Genomic DNA, 21729 nt, shown 5'->3' with positions numbered 1-21729 from the left:
AGGGGCACAAGGAGCCTGCCCCCCACACCTAAATATCTTAAACATAGCTACTTAAACGTATCTTAAAGTCTAAGTGCAATGTTTAGTGATCCAGGAGCTGGCAGAGAAGAGAATACCTGGGGTTGCCTGGAATCAGTTACTTTTGACTTCCTATAAATTCTTGCTTTTTTTTTTTTTTTCCAAAAGACATGGCACGATTTTCAGCGCATAACAAACCTTCAGCCTGCTGAACTGATCCATTCCAAGGGCTGATATATGCAAAGGAGTGATTATTTCTCATACAAACATCTCAAAACAAAGACCCTAGAGAAAAAGAGGTTTCTAATACCTGATCTAAGTGCCTTGGTATGTATTCTAGGCCTGATTTCAGGAATTCAGTTTTGGTATATATATTTTATGCCACCATATTTATAAGATATTGTGTTACAGATGACCCATATATTTTATGTGAAAAAAAGAATCCTTTGTTAAAACAGCAGCAGATGCTTAATGGTAAATTCCACCTACAGGAACGGTTATTGGCAAAGAAAAGTCCTTCAGCATCCTTACCTTCAGCATATCTCAACCTAATATAAGATATCCACATTTTCAGCTAACTGAATTCTGCCTCTATAAATAAGATACAAGTACTTTGAAAATGTGCAGTAACAAAATAAACACCAACATTCTCGAAAGTCAACCTGAAAGTCAAAAGTTCAGCTCTGAAAAACTAAGATGGATGTGCACTTTCTGCAACAGAGGTGATGTCAGACGTGCTATTTTTCCAGGGGGAAAGAAGAGATTGTACTGGAGATTTTCCATTTCAGTGTATTTGAAATGCATTTTTTTTCCATTTACTCTTCTGGCATCACTCGCGAGAAAGTGTGTGTGAAAGAGATTACTGAAAATATAAAGCCATTCGATAAATCAATAATGTGCTTTCACTCAGAATACTGTGCTTGGTCCTGGTCACCAGCCCACAGAGCAGTTGTGGTAGAAATGGAAGAAGTTCACAGGACGGTGACATGAATGATTGTCTGCTTGGGAGGCTGCCGATGAAGAAAGATTGAGAAGGATGAGAGCCATTAGCTTAAAGAAGAAACAAAAGAATTGTTAGATTAGGGGAATATAACACAGCAAATGGAACAGGAGAAATGGAGTTGACACTTCTTGGGACACTTGCCCTTAAGTCAAACACTGAAAATCCCCAGCCTGTATCATTTTTGAAGTGATTTATTATATATTATTGTAATAATTGACAATTAATACAGCCTGTGTGCTTTGCAGATAGATGTACAGACAGTAAGCACCCACTCAGGATTCAGACTGACTAGTCAGCACAAGCCATCACAGAATGAACACTGCCATCACAAACTTAGGTTTTAATAAGCATTCCTACCCACATGCACCCTTCCTCCTCCCTCTGCCTGCTTGTTTCCATCTAACAGTGTGATGGAGCACAGTTTTTCAATGACCTGATTGTTAGGGAGAGCTAGTTTAGGACCTGTGACACATATGGCTCAGTGAGATGATTCCTCCAAAAATATCAGTCTTTGGTTTCACACAGTGTGGGTCCAAGGGAGGCAGGGGCAATCACGCTGCTACCTGGCACTTGATCAGTTTAGAAGCACTGTGGTAGAGCTGCTTCTGTTAGCAGAAGCTGGACTGGGTCACCTTGGAGAGCTCTTGCATTTCTATATTCCTAAATAATTACACATCTAGCTACAGAATTTTGCTGCTGGCTAATTAGCAACGCCTGTGTGATATAACACCATGCAGCATTTTGCCCCATTGCAAGCCAAATGTCTGGTCATATTCCCTGGGGGCTCTCAAGGCCAGGCTGCATGGGGCCCTGGGCAGCTTGGTCTGGTGAGTGGCAACTCTGCTCACAGTAGGGGATAAGGGCTAGGTGGACTCCTTTCCAACCCAAACCACTCTGTGATTCTGTGATATTCATGGTTCTCTCAGCTGTAGGCTGAACATCTGACCCATGGGAGAATTTACTTCTCTTAGTTTCCTAAAGTGTTATCTGCAGGTTTTTTTTTTTAATTCATGATGAATAATATCTTATTCCCTCAGCTGTCCTGCTGAAACAAATGGAGCCACTCCTGACAGAGCAAAGCAATGCTACATGCTGCAGGAAGTGGGGCAATTTTCACAACCTAGCTGAAAATGCAAATTTGTCATATTATCTCTGAGCCTGGCAGAATAAATCCTGACAGTTCAGTCCTGCAGGCACGAAGTGCTGTTGCACGAGGAGGCTCGGAGAGGGTTGTGCTTTGTGCAGAGCTAAAGTAGTGTGAATGGTGGTACCCATGTCCTGAGATCACTCTCTGCAAGATTGCTCCATAAGCACCACCAAGCCGTGTTGCAATTCAATGCAATGATTTTTGTGTGTGTGTGTTTCTATAGTCTTGCCTGCACATCATGACCCCATGATTCTGGGGGTCAGGAAAGGGAGCAGCAACGTGGCAGCACCTGGCAACTCAGGGTTTCACTGCAGAAGCCCCTGCTCCTGCCACGGGAGCCCTGAGCTTCTCTGACAAATATGTTTCTCTTCAGGCACACTACTGTTAAACCTTTTTGCCTCTAGTATTGCTGACAATCCAGCCATGATTAATGCTGTTCAGGTGGAGCCGAGCTCCTCTTCTCTTTTATCAGGCAGGCAGCAGTACCAAAGGCTGAGGGAACAGCTGATGTGTCCCTTCCCCTGATGCACTCTGTTTTAAATGCTTGACTCAGCTGACGGGTGACCAAGCATCTCCTGAATGATTTGCATTGGAGCAGGCACCTGAGATTTCCCTCAGCCCAGGGTGACACAAGTGCTGGTACTTGGCAACTGGATGCCAGTGAGAAACTACTAAGGTGTTGCACTGAGTGATAACAGTGCAAGTTTCTGACAGAGGAACCTGTTGTGCTAGGGAGTTTTTTGTTTGTTTGTTTTTAATGTTTAGATCCTTTGCTTTATTCCCTGCTGGCCGCTGCTGGAGGCACACCAAGAAATGTGAGCAATGAGCTCTCTCCCCTGCAGCCTGCCGCAGGAGGATTCTGCTGTGTGTTGGGAACCTTTTGTCCACTGAGTCAACTCGTCTCACCAAAGACTAAAAAATGAGGTGCAAGACCCCAGGATCTGTGGGACTGCTTCTTTTTATAAAGCCAAGAAATTTTTCAAGGGATTATACCAAAACTGTAATCTCATTTTGAGTTTCAAAGCATCCTCCTCCATATTGTCACTCTATCTATATGCATATGTCTATCAGCATTGCAAGAGCTTTCATCTCAGATTTATTATTTGGTATTTGATGTCCTTCGCAGCAAAAATTTTTCTCTCTTCTGCCTGTTCCCCGCTCAGCAAACATCCCTGGCAACCAGTGCCTCATGAAGGCTACAGAAGTGATATCCTGTTCTGATGGACAATTGCTCATGTGCCTCTGAAGCCCCGGCCTGTATGAATTAACACACTAACCCAGAAAAACCCTTGGGAATATGAGAGATTCATCAATTATTCTGCTAGCCAGCTACGCACCTAACATGGCCAGCACCGCGTGCTCAGTTTCAGTGAACCCTGCAAAATTTAACTTAGATGGAATGCAGCTCAGGCAAGATAGACATTCAGCTGGAGCATGGAGGGAACTGTTCTGATTTTCCTTATGACTACAGGCTGAGAGACTCCCTGCTCGCCTAAGCAGTTGCATGGACTCAGCTGCACTCAGGACTCTATTTCGTCATCTTCAGGTTGAAGTACAAACCTTTCCCATGGACTTTTCCACAAACCTCTCTGCAGCTGTAAAGACAAAAAGCAAAAATATTTTTTACCTTGCTTTTTTTGTTGTGTTCTCTTGGCAACAAATACCACATCATGAGCCTGCTGAAGAGGGACAGATTTGACAGATGCCAATTTCGAATGCAGTCATTTTTATGGTAATGGTAGGTAAAGGAGCAATCCACCTCCAAAAGCAGCCTGTCGCACTGCTGCAAGACAAGGAAGCTCTACATACAGTTTTGGTATCAGACCACATACTCCACACTCTAAGATACTAGCCACATAGTGCAGAAAGAAAAAAAATAGAGCTTAAAAAAACATTAAGCTCAGCTCATCACAAATAAACTGTACTGACACTGCAGCAGAGATGGGAAGAAACGTTTCAGCTGCTCCTGGAAAAGGAAGCCCACAAATTCCTTTGGCAGCCCTTTCACAACCCCACTCTCACAAGGGGAGTCTGCACTTCCTCTCTCTCCAAACACTAACCCCTAAGCCAAATCCAAACTCCAACCCTACACGGTGTCTAACACGCACCCCACACAGGGCTACCATGAAATAGTGCTCTTGGCTGAAAGCTGATGGGACGATTTGCATGACTAGACTGTTAAAATCAATGGTTTTAATCAGTTCAGGAATAAGTGAATGGAGGAAAGAAGTGGAGGTGGCTGTCTGCATTAAAAACATCATTAGTTGATTTAGAGATATTGATAATACAGAATTAAAGGATGTTGAATGCATGTGGATTAACGTGTTACCTAATAAACCCCTGGAGGCAGGCTGGTACAGAGGCATCTGAGACCACTAAATCAAACCAGAAAATGAGTTTTCCTTTAGCTCTCTTCTTCATACCTGCTGCAGAAGGGAAAAAATGAAAGTGCTGTTTTAAGGAGCTTTGATTTAAGGATATATGCTGGAGCTGATGGAGCTTAAAGGTTCCTGAAATTACAGATGATAATGAGTGTGAGATGGCTGCATTAAATGTGGGCAAACAGGATGGTTGCAAAGACCTAATTTCTGAGCAGTAGAAGGAAAATACAAGAGAAATTACATTGGAGAAAATGAGGCCTGAAAGATGAATGAAAATTTGCAGGTCTTATGGAAGTTTGTTAGGAAAAAAGAAAAGCATGACTTCACTATCAGGGGAAGGCATACTTTGGCTGGGAGCTCATCATCCTCATTCAGCTGCAAAGTCAAAGCAGCAATTAGAAACTGACAAGAATGCATCAGTAATGAGTTAAATTGTATCAAGAAATAGGTGATAGTCAATATAACTTAAAAGTTATGAATATAGAAACTTGACAAAGGAAGCTAAAGACAAGTTGAAAATGGGACTGGCAGACCTGAGGGCTATAAAGAGAAATTTAAGTGCATTAGGGACAAAATAATCAGTTGCTTGAGTCTATAACTAATGGAAATATTTTTTTATGTACACTTGAAAAAAGAAGAGCAGCTTAAGTACTTCTTCCGGTCTCTATTTTAAAAAAGAGGCAGCACCATAAAGGGATGAAGAATTACTTTCCAGGCTATTAATGTCTGAGGATTTTAGACGTCACCTTCTAAGGTTGGAAGTTCTAATGTTTCCCAATCTGTAAGGCTTGCACCCAAGATCCCCATAAGTGTGCTGTGCTACCTATTGATTACAGGCAGTAGCCTACAACAAACACATCTCAGAAGACTGCGAGAAGGCTAATGCTTTGTTAATGTAGCAAAAGTTGCAAGCAGCTTGTTCCAGGTAATGGTAGGTCAGATAACCAGATGTCAGTTGCTGACAAGGTAATGAGTAGCAATATAATTAGTGCCAATCAATGTGTTCTTACTGCAAGAGAACATGTCAAACCTGATGTGATTTTTTTTTTGATTCGCAAGCTTAGCTGATACGGATAACCACAAAGACTTCTGTTCACTGAGTAATGCATGATATTCTGATTAAAAAATAGACCTGTCATGATTTACAACATCCTTAAAGCACATCATAAATGAGTTAAGAACAAACAGCTGCAAGACCTCTGAAAAGAGTTGTCAGTAAGAACAACTCTTCGGCAGGGACTGCGTCTCATCCAGCCCCACATCCGAACTCGGCCCGATGCCTAATGGGCTGGAAGTAAATAAAAAATCACAGGCAGTAAAGTTTATTGAGACATAAAGCTTGACAGAGTGGTAAATATAACGAAAAAGGCAGCCACAGACCCTGAATTGCATTCAATTGCAAGCACGAACTGAGAGACAAAATGCATTTTTATGTGGTTCAGTGCAAAGTTAAGAAGAAAGCTTGCAAGTCATTCCTACTGAAAGTGCCTCAGAACACACTGACTGAATAGGATGCGGTGGTTAAGGCAGATAAAGATGATCATCTTGTACTGCCATGTGATGAAAGGGAGTAATGAGAGTCCTGAATGTACAAGGAAAATTGTTTCTTACTTCTCTGGAATGGAGAGGTTATTGTGTGTTTGTGTAACACTCCTAGTGAGACATTTGTCTAGAAGAACATGTTCAATTCTGTTGAAGCATCTAAAAGGATTCTGGAAAAGCAAAGAAGGAAGAAAATACATACAGATCTTTGGAGAGCTGCCTATAGGACTCTCAGCTTTGTCTGTTCATCTTGTCAACAACAACAGAAAAAAAAGGCTGAAAAGTGACTTGGCTGCAATGTGCAAGTACCTCCATGGGGAGAAAATGCCAGTTCTTGAAGGGCTCTCTAATCTAGCGGAAAAAAGGAGTAAGACCCACTGACTGGAAGATGAAGCTGGACAAATCCGTACAGGAGATGAGACATGAATTCCAACAGAGTGGGAGGTTAACCAGGAAACAGTCATGGATGTAAAATGTGGATGTCCCATCCCCTGCTGTCTTTAAATCAAGACTAAATACTCATTTGAAAAAGAGAGATGCTTTTATCAAGCAGACGTTCTCTCCTGTCATTACCGTGGCAGCTGAATACAAATGTGTGAGACCTGCAGAGCACAAAAGGTCAGGCTGCTTGATCAAACTGCGATTCCTTTCAGCCAGAGCTCTGCAGAGCCAGGAATTGCATTTGCGTTTGTTCAGTCAAATGAGCCGTGCTGTAAAAATGTGATCTCCAAGAGGTAAAGAGAGGGTCTGGCCCTGCCACCTGTGAAGGCGTCAGTCCCTTCTGCTGCAGTGGAAATAGATGGGGAGCCTGGAAAATCAAAATTAACACTGTGCTGCTGCTTGAAGCTGCAAAAGGAGAGGTTCAAATTGGATATCAGTTCTGCACCAGAGGGCGGTGGGCATGGAACAGGCTCACCAGGGCAGTGGGCACGGCCCCACGCTGACAGAGTTCAAGGAACATTTGGATATCACTCTCAGACATAGGGTTTGGAGTTTGGGTGGTGCTGTGTGGGGCCAGGAGTTGGACTAGATAATCCTTATGGGTCCCTTCCAACTCAGGATATTCTATGATTCTGTGTTTCCTTCATGTTGCCTGTAAAGGTTTGAGGAGCAAACCCTAAAAATTAGCAAAATGTGAGCATAAGGCCATCCATGGCACAGCACTGTGAGCAGGACAAGTATTTATACAAGGCAGGACTAGCAAAATGCAGCCACTGAGTCCTGCCACATCTTCTAATTCAAAAGCATTCAGCAACATTTTGTGAATTTTTCAGTCATCGAGTCAGATTGGCTGCATAGCAAGGACCACAGGAGGATGAGAATTGCCTAAATTTTGGGGAATCTCCACCATGCACCGATGTACCATGGCAGGCAGATGTTGCAGCTCAGCTCCTGCAGGGACTGGGGCTGGGTCCTGCAGGTCAGATGGGCCACCATCTCACTGCACTGAGCCAAGGGGAAGGAAAAGGAAACACAGAAACATAAAAGTTGGAGAAGACCACTAATACCATCAAATCCATCGCCCACAAAGCCATGTGCCTCGGTCCCACAGCTACAAACTACTTGAACACCTCCAGGGATGGTGACTCCACCACCTCCCTGGGCAGCCTGTTTGAAAATAATAGAAAAAGCTAAAGGGAAAAAAATGAAATTCTGCTTTACAGCTAATTATTAATCACATACAGTCCCGCTGCATTCCCTGGAAATAGTTCACACACCTTTATTCCTTTCTCCTATCCTTTCCCCAGCTCCTGCTCCCCAGCTTCCATTCCCTGTATAGCTTTCTCTTCCATCATCTCTTTGCCTCATTACTGTTTTCTCTCCTATTCCCTCTTCCAGAGCTCTAAAACAGCAGTGCCCTGACACAGAAAATGCAATCCATTCTTGTATGAAGAATAATGCAACTGCAGGCCCAGCCTGTTTAATAAAAGCTGGTGAGAACAGCTTGTGAGTCCCTAAGGTAGAGGTAATATTTTGCATTAATATTTGATACCTTATTTAGGATGCGAAATCAGATGCATGAAGTCTCTGGGGAAGAATCAAATGCTGAGTTGTGTTTAACTGATGGAGAGCTCAGCCAGGCTGCTGGACCGTCACTCCTGTCTTACAGCCAGGCCTCTCAGAGCTGCCCTATTTGAGATGGAGCCCGACCTGCTGTCAGCCTGGGACCAAGGGAATGGTATTTATGCAGCTCCTGTGTTGCTCAGGTTAAAATTCCTACAAATGCATCACCCTTCAGCATTCATCCCAAGTTATTTCAGTTTTGGTGGAGTGCCTAACCCCAAATGCTGAGTCAGATCCTTCCCCACATACCTCAGATCAAGCAAAGAAGATGACTGTGCAGTTTTTCTCTTTCTGCTGGGGAAGATGGGTCCTTGGCACTGCAGACACAGTGCAGTGCTGCAGGACACGAGGCCAGGCAGGGATCACAAGGCTAGGAGAGAAATGAAGTAACCATCCTGGAGTTCTGGTGCCAGAAGCTCGGGGCTGTAAGAAACCATGCAGTTTCTGCACAGCACTTCCTGAGGCTAAAGTTCCCTTCTATTGTATCCTGAGAAGCCCTAGGATTATGGATCTGTAGGCATTTCCCAAAATCACTCTACCTGGCTGGATAACACCATATCTCAGCATGGGGACCATCTCAGGACAGTGGGAAAAGGGAGGTGACATACAGAAGGGCATAAAGAGGATCAGCAAATAATAATAATAATAATAATAAAATAAAATCACACTTTTTCTTTCTGGGCTTGGGCAGACTGACGTGCACAATGAAATGTGTGGGTGTCACTTGGCAGGTGTGAATCGTTCAGGCAAGCTGAAGTACACATATTTAGTTGTTTTAAACTGTCTTCATACATCAGACCTCGCCACCCCTTAAGCCGATTTATTGCAGCAATCTTTCATTGAAAGGATTAATGTCATCCAGACCTGGCTGCTTTGGCCACTTGCATCAAGGCTGCCAGCCCAAGAGTCGACATTTTCTCCACAGCCGCTCGTTCCCTGAGTTATTTAGGGGAAGATCAGTGAAGGGAAGGGGAAATCTGAGGGACTCAGCCAGCATCCAGTAATGCCTTTTCATGGCAATGACACTGTATGGCCCCTCTCTGCGATACACAGAGCAATGCCTCAGCTGTGTGCATAGCATTTGGCAGAGTCCAGCGTTAGCTCTGGCTTCATAGAAGCAGAGGATTTATTTTCTCCTGAGGAATAGTGATCAGCCTTATCTCAAGCATAAATTGGAATAACATCCCAGTTGTTCTCATTTCCTCATGAAAACAACACAAATATTTTCTGCCTCTATTCACTTCTGGCCTGGCATTTCCCCACCTGGCCACACAGAAGTCCTGGGTCATTAGCTTCCCCTCATCACACTTAACCCTTCATTTTCCCAGCAGAACCTCTGCAATTCTGGGGAAACCAAAACCTTCTGTCATCACTGTCACCCTCACTGTGTAGTGCACATCAATGGACGGTCCCCTTGTGCGTGCATTACACCCTGCCCATGAATAACCATTTTTTAATTGGCTTCCTGCTTCGTTTTCCATCCTGAGGCACCTTGTTCTATAAGTGCGTATAAGCAGTGTTCTATAGGTGTGTATAAGCAGTGCTGGACTCTCACTGCAACAAGCAGAGACCCAAAGGCTCTGCAGAACTGAGTTGCTGCCAGGCAGTCTCCACACAGCACTGTGCCCTGGCTCCCAAGGGCGTATTTTCTTCCTAATACAAAATATGCTGTTCTTCACAGGCTCTTTTGGCTACTGCTCCCGGCCCTATTTCGGTCATATCCATTTGTGCTATAAATGGTCTCCTAAAATCAGAGCTTATCAATATTGGCTCTGGGCTCAGGGCTTCTTTCATTGCATCAAAGGTGTATTGACATTCTGCCATCTAATTTACTTCCCTTCTTTTTGGCTTTATTCAGCAAATTGGTCAGAGGGACATGGTAATAAGCAAAAACTCAGAAATAGATCTCCAGTAACAACCTTCTACCCCTAAAATTGTCTTGCTTGTTGGAGGTTGGAATTCAGCACCTTCCCTATAGCTCCCACTTCAGAGAGCACTCAGTTTTGATTTTCCCAGTGACCATCACACACAAAGTACTGGATCTCAGAACCAGCCAGTGGATGTTTCAGAGAGAAGATTTGGGCGAAGAAGACCAATAGCCAGCCCCAATTTGGCTATTTTGTTTAAAACTGACTAAACTGACTTCCAACTATCTTGCCTTATCCTCTGCTCAGGGCTGTTTTCTCTCTTTGCTGAGGTTTGGAGGGCTATTTGTGGGGAGAAATGCATCTTTTGACACCCTGCACTGCCCTGCAGGTACAAACACTTTGCCAAACTTGACACTAGCTATCCCTTTGGCCACATTCTCCTCCTTTCCCAAAAACCTTTATTTTAGCTTCTACTTACAAATAGAAAAGAAGGGAGTGTCTGATGTACATTATGAACTTCCTGGGATTTTGTTCGGGCCACAGTCATGGTAAATCAGTGCCAAAAATTCTCCTGTGACTGCTCACCCCATAGTCTTCACACTCCACTCTCTTGCTCAGCCCAAGCACTTTATCTTCAGTCGCAGGTAGCAAAAACAAAGCTTTTCCTCAGTGCCAGCCCAATGAGCTTTATCAGCCAGCCTGCCTTGCCTGCTTTTTTTCTGAGATTCTCCCCTACAAGCTTCTCTCTCTTATCTCTAAACTGCGGTGAAAGTGTTTGGGGTTTAGTTTTGGACTGAAGTCTGGGAAGTTTTAGGCTGTCATCCATACAGCACATCAAATGGAAAAGTCCTGCAGAATCCTCTGCAGTCTCACACCAGCCAGAAGAGATGTAAAACAAAATCATCTGAGCTCCATTTGCCTCCCTTCCTTAGGGAAGAAATATAAGCATAAGAAGTATATTCTTACTCATCCTCTCTATCAACTCATCCATCTGGTGGTGACCAAAGGACGTTCAAATGATTTTACTTGGAAGAGAAAAGCCTGGAAGTAGTATAGTCTTCCATCAGAGCATTGCAACCTTCTCAGAAGCATTTAAGCAAGTCCCACAGAGCTCTTCTGCTGGAGTGCTGCGTAATGGAGCTCCCTCTGGCCATCAGGTCGTATTATCACAGATAATCAGAGCGTATCAGTTTCACACAAAGCTCAGCTAGACAAGCAAGACAAGACAGCTTCCACTGCACCATGAATATCTCACTAACATCACACACCATTTTGCTTTTAGCAAGACCACCCTGTCACAGCATATAATGCACAGCACCCGCCTGACACATCAGCAGTGAAAATCAGGAGATGGCTGTAAAACACCATATTGGAAAGGCCTATCTATTCTTTTTATCCTTATTCTGAATCTGAACATCTCGATTTCTATGCTTCGTCCCTTGTTTTAGGGTTTGTTTTGTGGTTTGTTTGGGTTGAGTTTATTTGCTGTTGTGCCTCAGAAAACCCTTCCTCCTGCTCAGTGACAGCAGACAGTAGGGTTCTTAGCTGGCAGGAGATGGGAAGCAGCATGCCACAGCACTGATGATCACTGGGAAGAGATGGGTGAGGAGCTACACAGAGCAGCTCCTTGACTGCACAGAGCTGTCTGGACACAGCAGATTTGCTCATTGGAGACTGGGCATTTCAGCATAAGACCCACTCGGATAAGCAAGGAATGTCTCAATGAATTAAAATGCAGAAGGAGAGCGTAGAAAAAGTGAAGACAAGGATAGACATCAAAGGAGAAGCACAGAACCATTTCTTGCATCCTTGGGGATGAAATAATGAAGACCAAAGCAAACAAGGAACAGAGCAAGAGAGATTGGAAACCTCAGCAAGAAACATCCAGATGGGACTCATTTTAAAAAGTCAAGGCTAAAATATTATTAGCACATACTCAGCAAACAGAAGATATGTGAAATGTTTCTGGTAACAGCATAGGTCCTAGGGAGAGAAAGTACCAACTAAACAGAAGGTTTTAATACAAGAATGTGCTGAAAATGTTCCTTGTTGCTTTGGGTGCCTGAAAAAGATAGGGAACAATCTGACTCCGACAGGAGTTTACATCAGCTGTTTGCTTGTAGCACTTCTGGCAATTTCTGGAACTGGAGATCAGAGAAAAATGATGAGACCAGTCAGAGGACCAGAAGGTCAAAATTACAGCAAGTGTTACAGAAGTGAAATCTATATCTGTGGGATAATAGATGTTCAAAAGGGAACACCGCTATTCATCAATAGCTAAAGGGCAAGGCTGCTAAGGAGGCAGGGAGGCAAACTGGCATAAGTCGGAGAGAGAAATGGCATTTCCAACTCGGTGCCAGGAAAGTTACCTGGCTGCATTGCATTGGGTCATGGAAGAGTTTCCAATGAGCTGCTAGCATCTCCCACGGGCCAGCTCTCTCCCTCAGACAAGAGGATTCACCAACCCCCCCAGTTCCTGTGTGGTGCCAGACAGACAGAAGGGACATCAACAAGACTCTGACCAACAAGGTGTTGGAAAAGAATGGGTGAAGGATGCTGACAGCTTCCAAGCCCTCAGAGAGAGGTAAACTTGGTAATGATGTGCATTGTTTGCTCTGCTACTACCAAGGCTTGTCACCCCACTACCCTCCCCAGCCTCACCCTGCGGCTGGCTTTCAGCCAGCAGAAGCCCTTCAGAAAATGGAAATGGATGCATCTTTTACAGTCATTAGCGGGGATCATGCTAATGGGATGTCATGATAAATACTGACAGTTAGCTGAGGGCAGCAGTGCGCACCGCGAGGCTCCAAACAAGAGGGCAGCAGATGCTTCAACAAGCTCAGAGCGTGCCCATGGAGCGGGAGGAGGCAGAGGGAGCAAAGGCGAGCTGGGGCTGGTGATCAGGGAAGAGAGCTCAGTGTTCAAGGTCACCAGCCTGTAAGCAGCCTCGGGTGCTGGCAATGCTGCAGACGGAGAGCAAGAAGTGTAAGGTCCTGGTGCGGCTGCATTCTGCACATCAGAGGTGGTGCTGCAGCCTCGGGAGGGTCCTACATTGCAGTGTGTGCATGGGGAGAGTGGAAGGGAGAGCAAGAGAATGCTGCAGGGGCATAAGCAGGATTCCCTGGTGCTACTGAGCACCACAAGCATGGGTATCTGCAGGAAGGGTGCTGCCGTTTGTGGCAGAGGATTACTCGACTCGCATTATCATCTGAGCTCACACGTATGCAAAAAAAAAAAAGAAAGAAAGAAAGAAACAGCTTAGAGCTTTGGTACCTCAGGGAACTGACCAGCATAGCTATAGTTAGATAATTATGCCATTAAATCTATGCTAATACTACTAAGGCTGGTCATGAATTTTTTAACAAGCCAGTGTTTCATTGGAAAATACCAACTGATCTTATCAAAGATGAAACTTGTCTCAAGGACAAGCACTTTTCAACAAGGCAACATGAGAAGAACACGCATTTATAGCAGGAAAGAGCTTTTGGGACACTTCTCTCCGAGCAGGATTTCTAGGTGAATAACTGTCCATGAATCATAGATATTCAAGAGACCTCAAGTTTGGATCCCCTATCCATAACAAACACCGATCAGCAGGCTGCTAGGGAGCTCTTCCTGACCTCTATGATTTATTTTCTCTGAAAAGCTGCAAAAGAATCTGATTTTCATTATGATGAGGATCAGAAAACAATCTTTTTTTTTTTTTTTGCATCCAAAGTTTGGTGAGGCAAGAAAAATCAGTTCATTCTCTGCTTAGTGTATTTCACCCTCAGGGAAATGCTGTTCTAGAATAAAAGCAATTCTCTTTACTTTGGAGTAATTACTCTTATTCCAGAATAGATTATGCACATGAGAGAGTTAAAACAACATAGCTAGAGCACTAACTGTTATTCCACTGCTATTTCAATCAACTTCCCAGTATATTCAAGTCTCAGAAAACTAGATCTGCACTCTTTCTTTTATTACCAGTTCTCCTTAGGTCAATGGCATTTAGAAATCCTCTCTTGACAAGATTAGTCCTGCCTGACAATATTACATCTATAAAGACAGGTGAAGGATGAACCATGGCTTGTTTGGAGAGTTCATGCCAACTTCACTTGGTGTGTAGCACTGATATAGGGACACACACTTGTCACACACTGGATGGACACTGACTCAGAGCATCTGTACATTCATGACCGTAATGCAGGAAGCACAGAAACAGCAAGGAGACCTTTCATCGTGGATGAGACCAAAAGAAGGAGGGGATATGAGGTTTGTGCAGTGTCAACATATCACGTTACACCCACCCATCATTTCTCTCCCAGTATTTCTCACTGGAAGGAGCTCTGAAGGCATCACAGTAATTACTATTGGCAGGATTTGTGTGGGTGAGGTGCTGAGAGCCAAGAAAGCCCAACAACTGACTTGCTGTTTGAGTCGCCTACACAGAGTGGCCCTTTCAGAGCAAAGATGAGGTCAGCAGATGGAGGATGATAGAGTGGAAGGGAATTCCATATAATTGCTCAGGATCTTATCTCATTTCTTTGCACAGAGAGGTTGTCCATCCATTTCGAGTTGAGTGGGATTTCTTAATCTTAAAGGCAGTCCATTGGCACGAGTACAATGCAAGCAGAGTACTGCCCAGGAGTCTAAAAGCTTTCTGAGCCCCTTTTTGACATTTCCACATCTCATTGTCCCAGCAACGCTTTGCAATGCTCTCTTTTAAGGCTGAAAAGGGAGTTTCACATTGCAAAAATGACCTACCTGGCCCTGTATTATAAGCACTCAAAAGTGACAGCTTAAAGGTTGAGATGCCTTGAGCAAAAACCTCAGCACAGTGACCCTTCCAGTTGCTAGCGTAGCACAATACAGCAATCACAAAGACTTCTTCATACTACTACAGAACCTTTGATTAGCATCCTGTTATCTGACTCAAGTCCTGGTTTTGTCCATGGGCACACATTTACTCACTGATGATTTCACATGGCAATAGCATGTTTTGGCATGCAATTTAATTTTTTTATTTTTTCAGTGCCATTCAGCACAGCTGTAGTCAGCTTGGCCTGAACTGTGCTCAGGAGATCTACAGAAAGCAGTGTGATGTGTGACATGCACTGAAGAAGAAATATCAAAGCAGAAATCTAATTATGACTTCACTGGACTGGTGGAGATTGTTCTTGTTGAGGGAGAGATCCATGGGCTCAGGCAAACCATGCTGCAAAGCAAGCTAAACACCACTAACTTATCTGCAGTGACAAATTCTGCTCTCACAGCAGATTGAGAACTCCAATGGGGGGAAGGCTCTGCCCAAAATCTGCTATCCAACACAGCAAGGCTCTGGCATCAGAAGTTGGCATAGCTGAAGGGACTACCACAGACACCAGACTGGGTGAATTAAAAACCAAGTGAGTAGCAGAAAGGAATGGTGTGTATCTTTCTGTATGCCCATAACCTGCAGCAGGAGGCAGATACTGTTCTAGCAGAGGGCGATCAAAAGCTTCTGCTGCATTTGTGAGATATCTTAACTAGCTTGGTCAATCTCGAGGAATTTAGGGCTGCCTCTCATTTAAAGACCAAAAATCAGAACTGGAGCAGTTACCCACATTTGGACACCACCCAACCATGAAGAGAATCTCAATCCAACCTTAATGTGCATCCTTTCCTTCCTGAATGTTGGACTCTGCCCCCAAGTGTCTGATGCCAGAAGGGAGCCTGCTTTTGGGGCACATCCAACCGATGGAGACTGTGTGCCTCCAGGACAAACCAGTGCTGTGCAAAGACAGGTTTCAGCTTTTGCAGGCAGTGCTATTTGACCCTTATGCAGACCATTCATTCCCAGCATACAAAAGAAAGCCTTGTTTAATTCGATGTTGATGAAAGACGCGGAGCAGAGAGGAGCTCAGAAACAGAAGCCACTTTCTCATATAGCCAAGGAGCTGGGTGACAACCGGCCTCTGTTCTCCACCCCTGGCCTCCCTCCGCCTCCCCATGGATACAGACAAAGGATGTGTCACGATCAGTCGCTGGAGAAAGAAGGACTTGACATTGCTGTCAGCACGGCAGTTGTGGAAAGCAGGGCCCTTCGCATCCTTCTGGATTTGTGATTCATGTGCACTGTTAAGAGTCCACGGTGAGATGGGTGCTGCAAGGCAGCACTTTCAAAGGCTGCATCAAGCGTGCTTTCAGTAGGTAGCTCACTTAAGAAGCAGGGTATTTTCTTATATAAAAGCAGTTGCTTACTTCTGTGGAAGAGCCTTATTGAATGTAACAGATATGAGACTGACAGAATATCATCAAGACTACTCTCAAGGCTGACATTTTAATAGAGACTGTAGAGACTGCCTTTTTTTTTTTTTTTTTTTTTTGAAGCTATCTTACAGAAATCAACAGTCAGCATACAAGTCTCTGCTCACAAATTGATTGAAAGCTAAATAGGTGTTTACCTTTAGGAAAACTTTTCTGAGAGGGATGGCATGCGGGATTGTCCATCATCCTCCAGGTGCACATGGAACTCCCACCCAAAGCACCCAGGTTCAGAAGGGATGCTGCCTTCAAGTGCTGACTGTGTGCCTTCAAGTTCAGAACCCAATCTACCACCATCCTCACCACAGTTCCTTGCTGCACCTTGGAGTTGTGCTACCAAAGGAGCTGCCTCCCTTCTGAAGCATGACAGATGCATTCGGCACACATCAATCTGTCTCTGTCTGGGTCCTTAAGCAGCCCCCATCATCATCCTATTCAAGAGCCAGCAAAGTATTTAAAAATAGCAATAACACTAACAATCTCCCTTTCTTTCCTCCCTGGCTTGTCGCAGAAATAGCTTGATTAGACTACAGCTCTGGTGTTTCAAGGGGGAGAGAAATGAAACTGCAGAGCTTGCAGAGCAGCTTTTCTGCTTTCTTAAGGCAGCAATTGCCGACTGCTTTGCTGGAGCACAGGCTCTTCAAAGGCTGGCGAGCTGTGCATTGAGTACTGCTTGTTCTGCACGTGCCCTGGGAGGCTGCTTACAATGAGGAGAGAGGTAGCACTGCAGCTTTGGGGCTGGGGAGACATGCTGATCCCTCCCTACCTTCTGCCTTTGCTTCACTGAGCTCACAGGACTGGGAAGAAAAGGGGTTCCGTGTGGGTGCATGAGTATCCCTGGGGATAGGGCACAAGGTAGCTCAACAGGCTCTGTGAGCACAGGATCAGGCCAAATAAATAGGAACAGAGCTCGGCAGGTGAGACCACTAGCATCCCATCTGAGGGCTGAAATCCACACCATGGTGTGCTTTCAGCGTGGGTATGGAGAGAAAGAGGTGACCTGGGATAGCAGAGCATGTCAGGGGGAGCCAGGAATGCAGGCAGCAGGGCTGTGCACAGCCAGGAGGCGGCAGAAGGACCCTGGGATCCCATCTCATTCTTTTGATCCCAGGGGCGAATCTCCTTCGGAATCCACCTCTCCCAAGAGGCCTGAGAGTCACAGTGTCCACACAAAGCAGTCTGTTCAGGGGTTTGCCTAAACCCAAGGCATTGCAGTCAGGACTCCTCCGAGCCTGAATTGCTCAAGTGGGGTTTTCACACAGCGGGGGCACAGGTGGCCTTCAGACGTGTGTGAGGGCAGCCCTGGATGCAGGGCAGGCAGGAGCGGCCATGTGCTATGGCAGCCACGGAGGTGATGAGCTGCGAGCAGAGATGGGGTTCACCTCAGTGTCGCACACTGTAAATGTCATTTGGACTGCAAAATGTCACTTGCTTCCCTTCTCAAGGTGTTTTCGGCAGCACCTGCTCCAGGAGCTTAGCAGAGCCCTGTCAGCTCACCCGCGCACAGGTGCCCTCCTGTTCTGCTCAAGGAGCACCTTCCGGGCAAAAGCCTCAAAGCCCTTCGCTCACAGCATCCTGACAGAAGCCCCCTGGGGTTGCGGCAGCCCCGAACCCGGACAGAGGGCAGAGCCGCGGGGCCCGGTGCAAAGCTCGCACCGAGGCTCCTCCTTATGGCAGCCCGCCCCGCACCGAGGCCGGCAGCCCCGCTCCGCCACAGCGGGGCCGCTCGGGGCTCTCCCGCCGCCGACTCCCTCCGCTCCCGCTGCGCGGCGCCGCTCTCGCCGCCCCCTCCGCGCTCTCCCTGTCCCCCGCTCCGCGCTTAAGGTGGCGCGGCGGGATGCTGCAGCCGCCGGCGGGCCGCCCCGCTCGTCCGCCCCTCCCGCCCTGCCGGGGTGGCCTTAAATCGGCTCCGCGCCGCGCGTAACCGCACCGCTACTGTCGCCGCCGCCGTCGGAGGGCGGCCCCGGCAGATCCGCCGCCGCCGCCGTCGGGCCGGTCCCGGCGCGCTGCCCGCCGCGGCCGCAGGACGGACGGACGGACAGACGGACGGACGGACGGACGGACGCGGCTCATTCGCCCGGCGGCGGGAGATGCTCGCCGGCGGCATCCCGGTACCGCGCTGCCGCCCCGCCGCCGCCACCGCCAGGTGAGCTCCCGCCGCGGGCTGCGGGCAGCGCCGGGGAGCGGGGGTGACCTTGCGGTCCCGGGAGCGTCGGGGTCCTTCGAGGGGTTGCGTCTCCGCAGCCGCCCGCCTCCCTCGGGCATCCTCTGGAGGAACCGGGGGTATTCTCCATGGGAGCGAGCGGCGTACCGGCACCGGCGGCGGTGGTGAGGCTAGGGAGCGTCTCTGCTTCCTTCCGCCGAGCCTTCAAGCGGGATTTGGGGCCGGGATAGCAGGGGTGTCTGCCGGGGGATGAGGAGCGTAGAGTTGGATTGGGTACTGCTGGGTGAGTTGGAAAGTGGCTCTTTATTCCCACATCCTCCTGTCGCTCCAGCTCCAGGGAGAGGAAAGGCAGCCCTCCTCAGCCAGCAGGTGTGAGGAGAAGAAGCTGGTCCCTTGCACCTCCTCTGACTGGCCTGCACGGGCAGTTCCCATTCACATTCGGGATAAGTGACACAGGGCTCAGCAGGTCAATACGAGCATCTCTAGCACAGCAGCAGTGCCCGGCAATCAGTGCCATGCTGCAACTTGGAGCTCGCATAGCCCCACCAGCAAGTAGTGGAGTGCAAATGATGCAGCCTCTGCAGGTGCTTTTGGCATCCTGCGTGCAGAGGAGGCCTCCATGCACAGGGCATCTATGCAGGGAGTACAGCAGGGTGCAGGCTACTCTGGTCACCTGCCTGAGTTGGGCTTCAAATCTCATCTGGTGAAAAAAAATGAAAAGTGAGGTTGGTGCCATCTGTCCCTGTGAGAGAGCCTTGGGCAAAGCTGGGAATGGGGACCACATAAGGAGTTAGGAGGTGGCTGCACAAAGCAGCAGGATGGGATTCCAGCAGCAGGGAGGCTGCCATTGCTCTGCAGTGAGACGGGTTGCTGTGAGTGCTGGGGGTGAGGCTAGGGTGGCAGAGAGGTTGCCAGGCAGGGGCTGTGTGTGGCAGCCTGCATCACAGCTGTCTGCTACCCAGCCCCTTCCCACTGTGCCCTGCAGCACAGCGTGCAACCAGGACAGCTCTCTGCAGGACTGGCTCCATCATTTCCTGGAAGCCATCAGCTGGAGGGACGCACAGTGTAGTACTAATAATAATTGTAATAATTGATAAACCATTCAGGCAACCTTGCAGTTCCATAGTGGTCCAAGCAGCTGGCAGGGAGTGCAGTTGAGACGCAGCCACTGCTGCAGGGAAGGGCCTCAGCCTGACTTGCAAGGAACATAAGACATGGGATAGAAAGCAAAGCAGCTGGACTGGGGACTCCTGCTCGCATGGGAAGGGTTTTTAGTAAGTGAAGCTCCCGCACCTTTGGATTTTGTTACAGTGTCGTTTAGGATGACTGTTGCCTAGGGAGCTGTACAGAGCTGTAGTGTAGCTAAATGTATGCAAGAAAGAATACTTCTAGATCATACAGCCCTTAAATTCACATGCTTTTTGTGAGCTGGGAACATCTCTATGACCAGCACTCAGTGCTGTTCTGTGGCATCTTCCCAGCAGAGCATCTGAGGCAGCACTGGGCAGCTCGAGGCTGTGCTTCCCATGTACCCAGCACCCTTTTTCTTTGCCTGTGCCACGCTGGAGGCAGACATTCTGCTTCTGGGCAGCCCAGAATCTGTCTGTCCTCAGTGCCTGAGAGCAAAGCTGTACCTATTAGGAGTGTATTCACTCCAGCCTTCCCCCAGGCTGCTTTCCTTTCCTTTTTTCCAACACGGTCCCTGATGAAGGTCACTACCCTGCACATCCCTGCTGGGGAGGAACAGAGAGCTGCAAGCTTTCCTGTGCCTGTGAGGGAGGATGGATTTGATAGGCTCCAGAGATGCCCTTTACTGAGCATGCAGAATTGCCCTGGGAAAGCTCTGTCATTATTCTGCAGTATGCACGCAGGAAAGATGATACTTGTCCCCTTCCTCCTCATACTTAACTGTTCCTTATGAAAGAGGAAACCTAACAAGGTGCTAATAAACCAGACTGGAAAACAGGTCCAACACAACTGCAGGGCCCTGGCAAAGTCTCACATCCCTCTGCCCTGTGTGCTTCTGGTCTCTCTGGTGATCAGCATTAGGCTTACCCCACAGCTCCCTATCTGGAGACCTCCAGGTGCTCTGCACATGTGATGGAGAGCACTCCTTTGACTACATGCAGAGCTGCTTGTCAGTATGACCACCCCGTCTTTACAGCAACCTGATAGCATCAGAGCCAAGACAGCTCCAGGTTAGATTGGATTGGAGCAGCTGCCTCTCTGAGAAGCAGAGCTCAGCCTAACGGGACTGCGGTTTAAAACCTGCTGCTGGTGTAACAGAATATGAAATATGGCATGCAGAGGAGACCTCTGGCTAACATCACCCTCTTCTCAGTCCCAACCCATCCCTCCAGGCTGCGATGTGCCTCCAAATTGCTCTCCAACCTGTGGTCGGTGACTTCATAAAGAACTCGCTCCTTTATCCTTTCACGCTGCTTTAAGCTGTGCAGGCTCGTAATTAAGAGCACTGAGAAGTCTCTTCCAGCTCCCTCTCAAGTGACATTAGTGCTCCCAGAAGTCTTCCCTTAAGAGCTCACATTTATCTGCTTTGTCTGTGTTCCTATGCGTTCAATCGGCCGCCTTGCTGGCTTCCTCCACCATGCAGCACGGGGGGCTGAAAGCCTTCTCCCTGAGATAAAAGCAGTGCACTGTGCAAATTCCTCAAGTTTATAAAATGTGAACTAAGTTTACCTATGAGGGATGATTTCCGAGGGCTGTGACACAGAGCTGGGATTCGTAGCCCTAGCTTTTGCTTGCCATTTGTCTCTGCTCTGGGCACGTATTCCTGCAAGTGCCTTATGTGCACGGAGATATGCCTCAAGATGGGGCCAGTTAGCTCAGGGAGGAAAATGAGGAGGGATGCTGGGGTGAAAAACAAAGCAGTTGTTTCTGTCAAACAGGAAGAATGTGTCTTTTCTACATTACTTTTTTTTTTTTTTTATTGGAGGAACTGGATTGCAGTCAGGAAAATGCAAAAGGTAACATTTTGGTGGTAAATATGTTTTCCCTTGCAGTGCATAGTGACATACGGAACTCGCTGCTGCAAAGTGCTGCAGATGCTGGGTATGGGATTCAGGAAGAGACGTTTTGATGGATAATAGATCATTCATTATCGGGTAGGACAGTCCATCTGAAATAGATCTAAATCTTCAGGCTTCAACCTCTTACAGTTGTCTGGCATAGGATTTCTTGTGCCTTCTGAAACAGACAACACTGATCAATGAGAGACAAAGGACGAGAGGAGATGGACA

The 21729-nt window shown here is 47.0% G+C and overlaps 1 protein-coding gene across 5 annotated transcripts in view; it reads left to right on the top strand.

The window, feature by feature from the left end:
- The window catches only part of LOC125688130 (galactosylgalactosylxylosylprotein 3-beta-glucuronosyltransferase 1-like), a 70637-nt gene that overhangs the window by 25226 nt on the left and 23682 nt on the right, over positions 1-21729 (top strand). For 2 of the 5 annotated variants that reach the window (XM_048933753.1, XM_048933751.1), the window contains exon 1: positions 18288-18454. The exons of 2 other annotated variants lie outside the window; for them this stretch is intronic. The gene's annotated coding sequence lies outside the window, so the exon portion shown is untranslated. Of the gene's footprint in view, positions 1-18287; positions 18455-21492; positions 21595-21729 lie in introns of those variants that run through there. One more of the 5 variants, XM_048933752.1, reaches the window with a different exon arrangement.

The sequence above is a fragment of the Lagopus muta genome, chromosome 1 (genome assembly GCF_023343835.1).
Source record: "Lagopus muta isolate bLagMut1 chromosome 1, bLagMut1 primary, whole genome shotgun sequence".
Lineage (NCBI taxonomy): Eukaryota > Metazoa > Chordata > Aves > Galliformes > Phasianidae > Lagopus > Lagopus muta.
This window is presented reverse-complemented; position numbering and strand designations above follow the sequence as displayed.